Raw genomic sequence first — 12,596 nt, forward strand, 5'->3', positions numbered from 1 at the left:
CATTTGAGCATACAAAAACAAACAACCAAAAAAAGGGAAAAGTTAAAGCCATCTGAAAGTGCCTCCCTCTCTCCCAGAAGAGTGATAAAGGCTTTTTGGCAGAGTGAGGTGGTGTTTATTTTGGTTTGTGTTGTGTTGCTGCTCTGACCCCCTCAGCTGTTAGCCGGCAAACTTGACAGCCTGATTGTTTTTACTGGACTGTGCCGGAGTTTTTCGCTCTGCGAAAGTGATCTGGGAGCAGTTTGCACTGATTGCACAGAGGGCTCTGACCAGGGCCTGCTGCCATGTCCTGTGCTGTGCCCCGTGTCCCAGCCCAGCCCGGCCTGCAGCTGGTTCAAATCAGCACTTTCTCCCCATTTCACTGCACAAGGCAGCGCTTGAAGATTTTCCTTTCTATTCTGCTGAAATGTGACTCTAATTAGATGATAACAAGGCTCTGACATTTTCTAATCGTAATCCTATCCGTGCAAGGGGACATTATTAAAACGATTTAAATTATTGATAAAGGGGAGGAGGGATGCTCAGTCAGAGCACTTGGTATTTGGCCTGTGGCACGGGAGGGGTGCACAGGTCTGGGTGTGTCCCCTGGTTTAAAGGCACCTCTGTCCCCAGGGACATGCCACTCTCCAAACACTCACTTGAGTAACACAACACTGCCCACCGAGCTGGAGCTTCCTTTCATGACCAGGACTTAAAGGAAAGGTGGCTTTGGAAACAAAAGGTGGCTTTCATGGAGAGCTAAGGAAGCACAGCTTCACCAGACCTGAAGTTACCAAGGAGGTTCTGGACCCAGTGTTTTCCACACCCATATGTGCTCATGTGGAACACAGTGCAAGTATCAGCATTGCACATGTGGCTTTTAGTCCCTCTTTGAGCAAGGTTTTTGCTCCATGGGATTGGCACGAGGGATGAGCAATTTTACTGCCTTTGAACCCATCAAGACAATGCAACAAGCATCTTCCCTCTGACCCAGGGGACAGGCAGGTGATGTCCTACACCCCCTGTCCCATATCAGCCATGGCCCCTACACACAGTGCCATGTGAGGGGCATGCCAGTACCCTGAGGGAGCCTGCTGTGCCATACCAGGGATGTGGATCTCAGCTGCAGCCTGCTGAGAAGTCCACAAGCACAGGGCCAGGCCCTCCAGCACCCTTCTTGGTGGTCCCTGACTCTGCATTGCTCCTGCAGGATCCCACTGATTTGTCAATCACACATCCTTCTCTGCAGGGCTCCGTGCCCAGCTCTACATCATCCCTGTCTGGCATGGAGGCAGGCAGCTCTGAGCCAGTTTTCTGCTCTGGAAACCTCGGGAATCTCCCTCAGTGTTTCCCAGAATAGCCCCAAGGCTCCTCTAACTTCCCACAGCTGCTGCATGGCAGCGAGCCGGCGGCTCCACCCGGAGCATCCCCTCGGCGGTGGCAGGAATGTCGGTGGCAGAGCCCCGGAGCTGGGGATTCCTCATCCCTGGGGAACTCCCTGCACCTGCAGAGAACAAGGCTCACTGCTTAACACCAGAACAGCAGCAACCCAAAGGGGACAGGGACACGCAGGCAGCTCAGCCTGGGCACTGACACTGCAGATGCTTCCAAGCTCCAACACCAGCCCTCCTCACCCCCGAGGGCAGGGGACACAGCACTACCCACCCCAATTAGCCCACACGTTCTCCAGGATAAAACAGCACAAGGTTTTCCAGCAGCATCCATAGCCCTGCTCAGCATGGTCATCCCCAGCTGAGGGGGGAAGTCCCCAGAGAGCAGGAGCCAGAGGCAGAGTGGGATGGGTCAGCAGAGCCCGGACATGCCAAAGCTTGAGGTGTTTCAGAAGCCTCCCCCAGCACTGGTTTGCATGCAGGGTCAAACCCTCAATCCACAGAGGACCAAAGACCCCAGCACTTCTCAGAGAGAAAAGCCCTCTGGAGCCAGCAAACCGTTTGCAGAGAACAATTTATTAATCCAATTTACATCTTATTTCTCTTCACAAGCAGATCATAGTCTTCATGAAATTGCCCATTGCTAGAAATTATGCAGCAAATATTTTAGGATATGAATCTCCAGCAATCTGCCTGCTGCCAGTGCTGTTTCCCTGTGCAGGGCTGGAAACCTGAGCTGGGCTGACAGGACATGCAGCTCCCATAGCTCGGTCCATTCCCCACAACAGAGGCTGGTGCTCTCCCAGCCAGGCACCAACAGGCAGCACTTCTTAGCTTATAAATAAAAAGCTACAACAGAATCAACCTTACAGTGCAAATATTCATGATTCTGAATTTGAAAATCACTTCCTATGAATAAGCCTGCATAGTTTGCATTAAAATATGCTGCTTCAGCACCATTCCTGACAGTGTACATGTTTGCTAGAACAGCCACATACAGCAAACCTGAAAAGGTCAGGAAGGGAAAGGGAACAAATTTATTGAGGAATTGAAACATATGTTTGGTGCTGGTTTAAAAAAAAAAATCTGCTGCAAGTACATAGATGAGGTCTCTGTCAGGGAAAGTGCACTATGCAGAACTTGCTACACAGGGACAGAGGTCTCAACTAATTGAAAAACTGATTAATTTTTACACCTACGAACTTTGGTATTTAGAAGATTTTAATTTCTCTTTAAAACGCTGAAGATTCCTTTGAAAAAGATTTAGAATTCATATTGGAAACCCACAAAGGAGGTTTTAAGACTCTACCTTCTTATTTTAATAAAATGTAGTTTAGATTTTTTTTTCTTGGAAATATCTTCATTAAATAGAAGAAGAACTAAAGGGCATGGTAATATAATTCACAGATGATACTAAATTAGGATATATTGTACGGCAGTGCGGACTGAGAAATAATACAAAGAGCCCCAGAGAGATTGGAAACCTGGGTAGAAAATAAATGAGATTCAATTTGGAAAAATGTTGTCGATGCCTCTGGGGAAAATAATTTGAAACACGCGGAAACCTGGGAAGCAGGAATGGCTAACATGGAGTTTAAAACAATAACAGAGAGAAAATTGTCTGCAAAGCATTACAGACCCCCTGGCCGCCCGCTGGTGTCAGCAGAGAGGTTCCTGCTCCCTGCTGTGAGCCCTGGGGACGGTCACTGCTGATGGCAGAGGCAGGGCAGGGCCAGGGAGGCTCACGGGCAGCACTGAGGTGACAGAGCCACACTCAGGTGACCAGGGACAGGATCAGGGCAGGGGAATTCAGGAGTCTGGGGAACGAGCAGGGCTGGGAGCTGCCCCTGATGGGCTGGTGTGGGGGCACAGGAGGGTGAGGATGCTCAGTAGGACCCTGATAAAGGTGTGGGGCAGTGGGCCAAGAGACACAAGCTAGATTTTGAACCACTGCCTCAGAGGATCTCCCAGCAGTAAAGACCAAAGGCACAAAGAGGTTTTGAGAGCACAAAACTCTGTAGACACACATATTCCTGCATGCATTCCTTCCCTCTCCTGGGAAGGAGATGGGCTGAAACCCAGGTGGTCCCTTCCTACCTCAAGTGTTTCCTCCTCTCTCTCTTTTTCCTTCAAACTGGTATGTGTTCATCAGTGGATAAAAGGAAGAAATGAGAAGCACAGAGCAAGTGTGATCATGGATCACATGGATCCCTCAAGGGATGGATCATGACCTTGCTCAAATCCCCTTTTTCCCCCAGTCCCCCACCAACACGTGCTTCCCCATCTTCTGGGACCACAGTTCCAAGCAAATGAAGTGGGGAGGATGAGGATGAGGATGAGGATGAGGCTCCTCAGCTGCTCCTGCCCCTGCTTCCAGGGCTGTGAGAAGGGGTCTGGCCCTGCAATGTGTCCAAGGCACAGGGGCAGCTCCATCACACGCCCAGGAACACCTGGCTGTGCCAGGGCTGCACCCACAGCCCCAACCCTTCCATGCACACAGAATGGCACCAGGCCACTCCACGGCAGGATAACAACAACTTTTTTTAAAATTATTATTTCCTTTTAAAGGGGTTGGGCACTACTTCTCCAGGGCATTCAGAGCTCTGCTCACATGTCTTCTGTATTTCAAGAAACCATCTAAGCCTATATATTCCAGATGATAAACTCCACCTAGCAATTTTCTCCTTTTCATTAAAATTATTTACACCAGAAGAACTTAAAACAAAATCGATTTCAGGGGAAACAAGGAGGGACAGACCAAGGACTCTGCCTTTACACTGCTATTTTTTAGCTGCTGAAAGGCACACACTTCACTTATGAACTTGAGCATCACATATATATTTTAAAAGGAAACAGAAGAAATGCTTGTTACTGTATCTATCACTTTTTCTTGACCTTACAAAAAATAGAGCTCATCAGGTAACAGCATTTCTGACATTTTGAAGTTGTTTTCTTTCACCTTTGGGATAGAAATAAAACCTTTAAGCATTCTGTTGAATGAGCTTTCAGAAGTGTGGCTTTGGAGACATCTAACCAAAAATCAATGTTTTTGTTTGGATAAGGTTGAAAGTATCCAAAACTTCCAGTCAAGTCTAAAAAAAATTCTTATTTCAATTCTAATTCTAAAATAAGTTATCATCTCCTAAGAGCATTTCAAATTAAATGCAATTGTTCTTCTCCTCCAGATAAAAACTCTGACATGGGAGTGGGGCTGAGGATGGTTTTGATGATCCTCCCCAGAGACATCCACAGGCTCTTGGAGACTTCATCTCAAATCAGAGGGAAGTTGTTTACTTCTTTCCAGGACTATTGATTTTTAAAGACATCTCTGAAATAGTTTGTGTGTGGATCTCATGAGAGGGGTACTTAGGAATGAAAGGTGTGGATGTACAACCGGATCTTGAATTCCTTGGGAAACAGCAGAGAGGAGGTTTGAAAAGGCATTTTCCTGCTCACCAGGATTGCCACAACACATCCTCTTTCCAGTCAACACTGAGCTTGAGCCAGCAAACATTTAAACCTTTTGAGGGCAAGAGGGAAATGAGGAGGCCTCAGGATCCCAGCCTTGACTGCTCTCACATCATCATGAACCAGGTATTTCAGAAAGGCCAGCTTCAGGTGATGGATGTGGGAGTTTCAGCAGGTTACAGACTCAGAAAGGAGCACCCCTGCCTTCAGAAGACAGGAAACCCTTGGTTACTTAACACCATGTCAGCCTTTAGACTGGGACAAAGGATGGCTTTATTTACCACATGTAAATATCTGCCCATTTTGTCACACAAAGCTCATCTCCTCCTGCCACCAGTTTCCAGTCCAGCTACCAAGTGTAGGTCAAGGTGATCTTCACCCAGCCCAGCTCAGATGGAACTGGGAGAACAGGGAATCTATCTTCCCATCCTTGCTCACCTGGCAAATGTGAACCCACAATGGAAAGGTGAGAGCTGGAAATTCTAGAATTTCAGAGGAAAAAAGCCACACAAAACATTTCAAAAAGCTGTAGGCACTAAACCACTAAATGTAAATCCTTGCTCTCTCATAAATGGCTTCTGGAAATGCTTTCCATGGCTGCAGAGGCCCTGGACAATGAAAGGCATAGTCCTGTTGTGACCAGAATCTGTCACATTCATTATCTTGTACTCAATCACTGCAAAATGCAAAACATGGTTTGACAAGTTTAATTTCTGTATATAACCAGTTTTAAAAGTATATTGTTTATTTTAATTGCATACCATTCTTTATCCAAGTGCAGCCCAACAAAATTCAAGCTAAAAACCATCTCAAGGTTAGGTTCACTTTTAAAAAAGTGAAAAAGCTGAGGGTTTGAAAATAAAAATTGAACTATGTAATTGTTTAAATGAGCATTCCTTTACCATATCATCCTCCCTAGTAAGAAGTACTGCCATTTTTAATGCAAGCAGCTATATTTGGTTACAAATCATGTTTTAGCAATTATACTACACAGCAAGAATGAACAACTCTGTAGTCTTTAATAAAATACACATGAGAAACAGGATCTTCAATTTACATTTATTTTTATCTTGCTTGTTCATTAAAAGTCTTGTTCAAAAACTACTTTGTCTTGTCTTTTCATGAGAGCAAAGCCAGGATGTTCTTGAGCCCAGCGTGGGACTCGCCCGTCCTGATCGGCCCCTGCAGGTCTTAACTCTCATGTGGCACCACCAGGGCTTGCAAGGGGAAAGGGGCACCAGTATTGCAGGCTGGGAAGCGGCAGGACCCCCCTCCTTCGAGGGGCAGCACCCTCATCTCAGCTGCATCAGTTGCCTCAAGGGGTTTGGTCATTCTCAGCCTCGCAGGTTCCTGTGATTTCACACACCCAGGACCTGACACCTAAGAGGTGAGAGCTGCACCTCACAGAGACCTCGCCACCTTGCCTTCCTGATGTGTCCCATGGACAAACCAAGTACTCCTGCTACTAAAACGAGCCTGTAAAAGCAAAATTCATCTCATTTTAAAGCCTACAAAAGGCTGCAATTAATTCCCATTGGCAACAGATAGGATTCTTAAATCTTCTGCGTTCCAGCCCTTAATTAAGACTTCGTGTAAGAAAAGGAGCAAGACAAGGAAGGGCATAAGAATGTAAAATAAAATAACAGGGCTACATGGAAAAGAGATGAACAAATCTCCCTCAAAACACCCAAGTGATGAGTAGCAGCTCATTATCCTCCAGAGCACCTTGCTCTCCTGCTGCCCCCATGGTTGGTCTGATGTCAGAAAGAATTCTCACATCAGCACACTTTACTCCCACTCTAGGACAGGCAAGGCTTCACCACCCCTGCTCCAGCAAGTACACTGACAATTTTTATTAAGGATAATAATCCAGGTCAGTAACTTGAGGAGAATGATGACTTTGGTGGACTTGGCACACAGAGCTGGCGACCAACAGCCAGGGCAGCACTTTCAGAGTGTTCCCAACAGGCTGACTCACCTTTGCCAAGCCAAAGCCTTCCCTGGACACTGAACTTCACCAACTGGGATGAGGATGCTGCAGGTCACTCAAACCAAGAAATCCCATCAGCAAAGTAGAAAAAAAGGACACGAGGGTGAAGACATAGCAGTGCAGTTCACTTTCCGTCCACCACGGGGATTAGCATAATTAATGAAGTATTTAGAAGCTTTTAGAATGGGAAGCAATGCCACCTAGTGAACAGGCTGGCATGTGACAGACAGGGGACACCTCTCTGAAGGTTGGTCCCTGCGTGAGGGGTTGATGCAAGTCCCACTGTTGCCATGAGGTGAGCACTGCTCTGGATGGGGCATCTGAGCAAGGACCATCCAGGAATCCCAACATCTGCCCCCAGCTCACCAGCTACACAAACACAAGTTCAAAGACATTTTACCAATGAATAATTTAAAGAAAAATACATTTTCAGTAGACCATGAATTTAAATTTTCCTTCAACAAGACCTTTTAAAGCTGGAAAATACACAGCTCAAAAATGACAGATGGCTTTAAAATTAGAGATCAGATTATATGGGAATTTATAAAGGTATTGCAGAGAAAAGTGAGCACTGAATGTTACTAAATTTAGTATAAAGCCTGAGCAGACACCAGCAATTAAATAAAAATTCAAGAAAATGCATGGCCCAGAGGCTGTCACAGTGTTTGGCAGTGGTTGACAGCCACAGCACAGTCCCAACTCACTAACAGAGGGCAACCAGTTCCCATTCCTGCACTGAACCATTTTCCATTAAAAGATGCAAATTGTGAGCAATTCAAGCTCCACACAAGATATTTGATGCAGCCGTTTTTTGGAGTTTTGGGTAGGGTTTTTTTTCTCCCCCTAAAAGAATTCCTGGTTTTGTTTAGTTATTTGCAAAACCATGTCAAGTTATAAGCATATGACCACAAATCAGACAGAGGTTGCTACTGATGTGGTTTCTCCCCGCTCCCAGCATTTGCCACGGTAATACAGAGTTATAAAAATAACAGTCATGATCTATGGTAGGGCAGCAGTTTGATCAGACTAAAGACCTCTGGTATGCAAGGCTTCTCTACCAAAAAATGTTTCGGCCAATTTGTAAAATTGATGGGACTCTGGAGTAATCGCACTGGAGCCAAACACTTACATGTTTGATACAGAGGGATTTTCAGTGGATTTGAGGGTGGGTGGAAGGTGGTGGTGGGGGGGTTGGTTTAACACACACATTCTTTCTGCAACTGCAGCGCAGACGTTGCTGAGGAACGTGTGAGAAGACAACCACCGACGTGGCAGCGACACGCAACCAGGAGACACCATGGCTTGGTCAACCCATGAGCTGGGAGCTGGAGCTCAGCAGCACACGCTGTTCTGGTGGTCCTTGTGTGACATCTGGTGGCCAAAGAGTACCCTGGGAAGATCCATCTGACTCAGGCTGCACCCAGGGAACCCCCACAGCCCCAGGAAAGGCCATGAGCTACAGCCCTTCTAAGAACTGCATCAAAACTTAAATGCTCTGTTTCTGATGTTCGTTCAGGTAAAATGATCAGAGAGTGAATTTGGGAGCTGGACCTTTTTGCTCCCTGTTTTCTAAATAGCACTGATCCCCTCAAAATACTTCCCAGTCCCTTCTAAAGACTAGGACATCCCCTCTGGGGACAACCAATTGTTTACAAAAATCTTAAATGGTCATTAATTCAAGGCATTACATTTCATGGCTTAAGAATATTTTAGCTATATTCATGTTCTAAAGGGAAAAAACCATTGACCTGAAGATCCATTCACCAGAGAACAAAACCCAAAACTCTGCCAAAAATTTGGCCCTGAAGACTCTTTTCTGCCCATTAATAGTGAAACAGAAGCATTTCAGTATGCAAAACTGAGAGCAGATCTCCAAAGCCAAGTTTCCTGAATGAAAAGGGATCATACTAATTGAAGAATTACCCTAAAACTCTCTGTATTTCAGACTTCTTTAAAAACAAAACAAAACAAAACCCAGCAACCTCCCAAACCTGAAACCCTGAAGAAGCCAGACCTGAAAGGTGAGCTGGAATCGATTGGATTTGTGAGCATCCTCCCTTGGAGCAGCCCTGTATTTGCCCGGAGCAGCAATGCCTGCCAGCTCTTCAATGGGCTGGAGCTGCCAAGAGATGCTGAGGAGGAGCTGTCAAGCCCCAACTGCCCTAAAGAAACGTGATGTTCAGCTGAGCACTGCAGAGGGAATTTCTTCCTTTGCTGCAGTTGCTGCCTGCATTAAGTTGATGGAAAATGCACAGGCTTGAAGCAAGACAGAGTGTCCATTTGTGCAGAGCAATGATCCCTGCAGAAGGCATCTCTTCCCTGCATTTCTCTCCCACTCATCTCAAAGGTTTCCATAAACAAGATGGCTCCTTGTCTGCATCAAGCTCTATACATACCACAAACATGACCTGACCCACATTATCCAGTTAAAAACATCTTTTTTAAAGCTCAGTTTCTCCCCTGCTCTTCCTCCCACAAAACATTTATCACAAGGCGGTGCAAACAGATTCCCCAATGGATTTTTGATCCCTCCTCCTCTCAGCCACTTCCCAAAGTTGCCTGTAAAGAGCCCCAGTTAACCTCAGTGCTCAGGTAAGGTCTGGAACCTCAAAGTGCAAGGTATGGGGAGATGAGTTACCAGCAATGCTGAAATTAAACCCAGGAATGAATAATCATCAGAATTTCAGGCAGGAGCTGGAGCTGCTTTGCACATGTTCTGCTTCCTTGTGTTGAGAGAAAACAAACCAGTTGATTTCTCAAGATATTTCACTCCGTTTACAACAGTTTTTAGCTCTGTAGTTTGTAATATTACATACTTTGAAATGAAATTCAATCCCCAAATCCTTCTAGCTGGTTACTCATAAAACCCATTAAGTTCAGGCATAAGCAAACCAGACTCATCTTTTTCCCTCCCAGTGCCTATTACATATAAATAGTAATTATTGTTCCTGGCAAGGCTCTAGTGTCTCTTATGATTCTGTACTTTAATGATCTGATTTCTTAGTACTTTCCACTGAAGAATATATTTAACAAGCATCCATGTTTCCTCCTCCAAGATAGGATTTTTAAATTATGAATGTAATAAAGACAATGATGTTGCCAGTCTCATGATTAATAGCTTAAAGAGACATTTGCTAAGCCTTCATTCTCACCATTATCACAAATTCACAAGCTGTATAGCTTTGTAACATGCAGCAAAGACAAGATTTAACTCTATAGTTACACAGCTAAATCCACAAGCAATACAAGAAGGGCATTAGTGTAGCTTGATCTAGAAAAGCAATTTAAGTCCTACGTGCTCTGTTGACAGATTTGTGTTTTTTAAATGCCACCTTAGAAGAAAGTGTCTAATGCAAGATTCCCACCGTTATTTATGCAATGGGTGACATCTCCAATCTTGTATGTTGTCAGAACTTAAACCACAGTAAGTTACATCACTGTGAGACAGAGAGCATCATTAGTGTTCAGCTCAGAGTTACTGAACTAATCAACTGGAGAGGCTTCTCCTAATAACACATCCCAAAACAAGCTGCTACAAACATTCCCTCAAACATCACATCGGCTGCTTTTAAAATTAAAATGAAACCAAACCACTGAAAGAAAATAGGGTTTATGGTAAAACTCAATTTTATTACTGCACAGGAACATGGGCTTCATTCAATGCAAGAGCACACCCACAGTGCACAGTCGTTGCTCAGTGGAGTTAACTCTGCAGCACTTTGCAAGGTTTAAATTTTCACGTTGAATTGAGTAAATGCTACAGCAGATAACGCCAATCAAAAGTCTGAGAAAGTGAGGGTAGGTTAAGCATTACGCTGGAGATTCAACACAAGCCAGCAGCTCTGTGCAAGCCTGTCTGGCTCGGTGATCAGTGCATGTGAAACATTCAAAATATCACCTTCACACTCAAGAGAGACAGGTAAGAACAGAACAGCTGCATATTAGACAGCACAAAGGTCCAGCCTCCATTCTGCAAGTGCCAGCAGCTCAGCAATAGGCATCTCTCTACTTACCTTGCAGAATCAAGGCCACACTCTGCATTTATTGATTTGTATCAGGGACACAGTCATTTAAAACTATAGATTAAAGCAAACAAAATGGAAACTGATAATTCATTTTCAATTCTGTTTAAGGTTTATTACAACTCAGGTAGCTGAAATTTGTCACGCACAAGGCAGAGGCTTCACCAGTTCTGGGACTATTTGTATAAATCAGCACAGCGAGACAATCTCTTTGGAACAAGTCGTGAAATTTAAGCATCTGCCAAACCAGTTCAGAGTGATTTATGAAAATCTGAAGATCACATTAATGGAATTGCTAACAGCCATAACTACATCCACATAAATGTGCCTCTCATAATAAAAACACTCTACATAGTTCTGAATGTTTTAAGAACTAGTAAAATGACTACAGATTATGAAGTCCATCTCCTTTAAGGCATCAAAGACATTCTCAAGGAGGAGTTAATTAGTCCAGTTTCACAGGATACACCATTACAGAGCCTGAGATTCTGACTGCCTGTGATTAATTTCAACACTGCACCAACATACTTTGCTTACATTAGATCTGTTTTCAATTTCCCCTCTTTTTTTTTCAGAGGCCCCTCACTGGTGTGTTCACAGCTGGAGACTCAAGTGCAACTCCTCTGTGCTGCCCCATAACCAACTGGAACACTTGTCAGGAAACCTCTAGACGACAAGAAAGCACATAAGAAGTACTTTCCAACATGCATGTTTCCCCACCCTGTTCCCCAGTTCACAAGGCAGCAAATTCAAATGCAAGCCCCCTCCCCTCCAATGATCTGGGACACACATGCACTTCGTTCAAAGCACCCATGTTCAACACACAGCTCACAGAAATCCTGGGCTTTGGCTGATGCTGATGATAAGGGGATCGTGACTGAAGGCTCCTCACCGTCTCTCACACAGACCAAGATGGATGCCTACTACCAATAGTAGGCACCAAGCCTTAGGAAACAACTGTCTGTAGTGCAGTGTTCCAGCACATTCCCATGCAATGAAATATATCCATCAACAAGGCAACTTGCACAAAAAAATAAGGGTCTTTTTTGAGGCATTGAGCCTCCCAGGCTGGTAGTCTCACAGGACACTTTTCAAGCTTCCTTACCAAATTGCTCAAGTTCTGAAAGTAAAAGCAATTTGCTCATGCAGTTCTTTTTGTTCCACTCCTTTTCTGCCAGGAGTCTTGAAAATAAAGCCTCACTTTCATGCACCCAGAGTGGCAACACGTCCACATCTCTCCTTGGCTACCCAATTCTGTGTATTCCCTCACATCAGGATGCACAATTAGTAGCAGGTTATACTGAGGTAAGAACTGTCCTCTGGGTTAGCTGCGGCCTGGATCAGTTGTCCCACCACATAAGCACTGGAGCTGTTCATGAGACAGCAGTGCACAGAGATGAGAATGGCTGCACTGGCTTGTATGTGCTACCCCACAGGAGGAACTACATACCAAGTTCCAGTTTTCATGGAAGTCACCCTCCACTGCTCACAAGCACTCACCTCAAGAACGTGCTGCTGTCCTGTCAGTTACACCTCAGGGAAACACAGATAAACCATGTGCTGTGGGGTGCTCTGCACCATACAGTGGGCAGATGTATCTTGCTGTCTGGGTTTTAGGTTCTTTCTGATTCATTAAGTTCCTCATTTAAATTATCTAACACAAGTGCTTAAGGCTTTCCTTATCTTGCTAAATTAAGCCAGTCCTTGCCAGCTGCCAACAAGGGGAAGTGGGAACACGCAAGAATA

Source organism: Ammospiza caudacuta, chromosome 11 (assembly GCF_027887145.1).
Source record: "Ammospiza caudacuta isolate bAmmCau1 chromosome 11, bAmmCau1.pri, whole genome shotgun sequence".
NCBI classification, from domain to species: Eukaryota; Metazoa; Chordata; class Aves; order Passeriformes; family Passerellidae; genus Ammospiza; species Ammospiza caudacuta.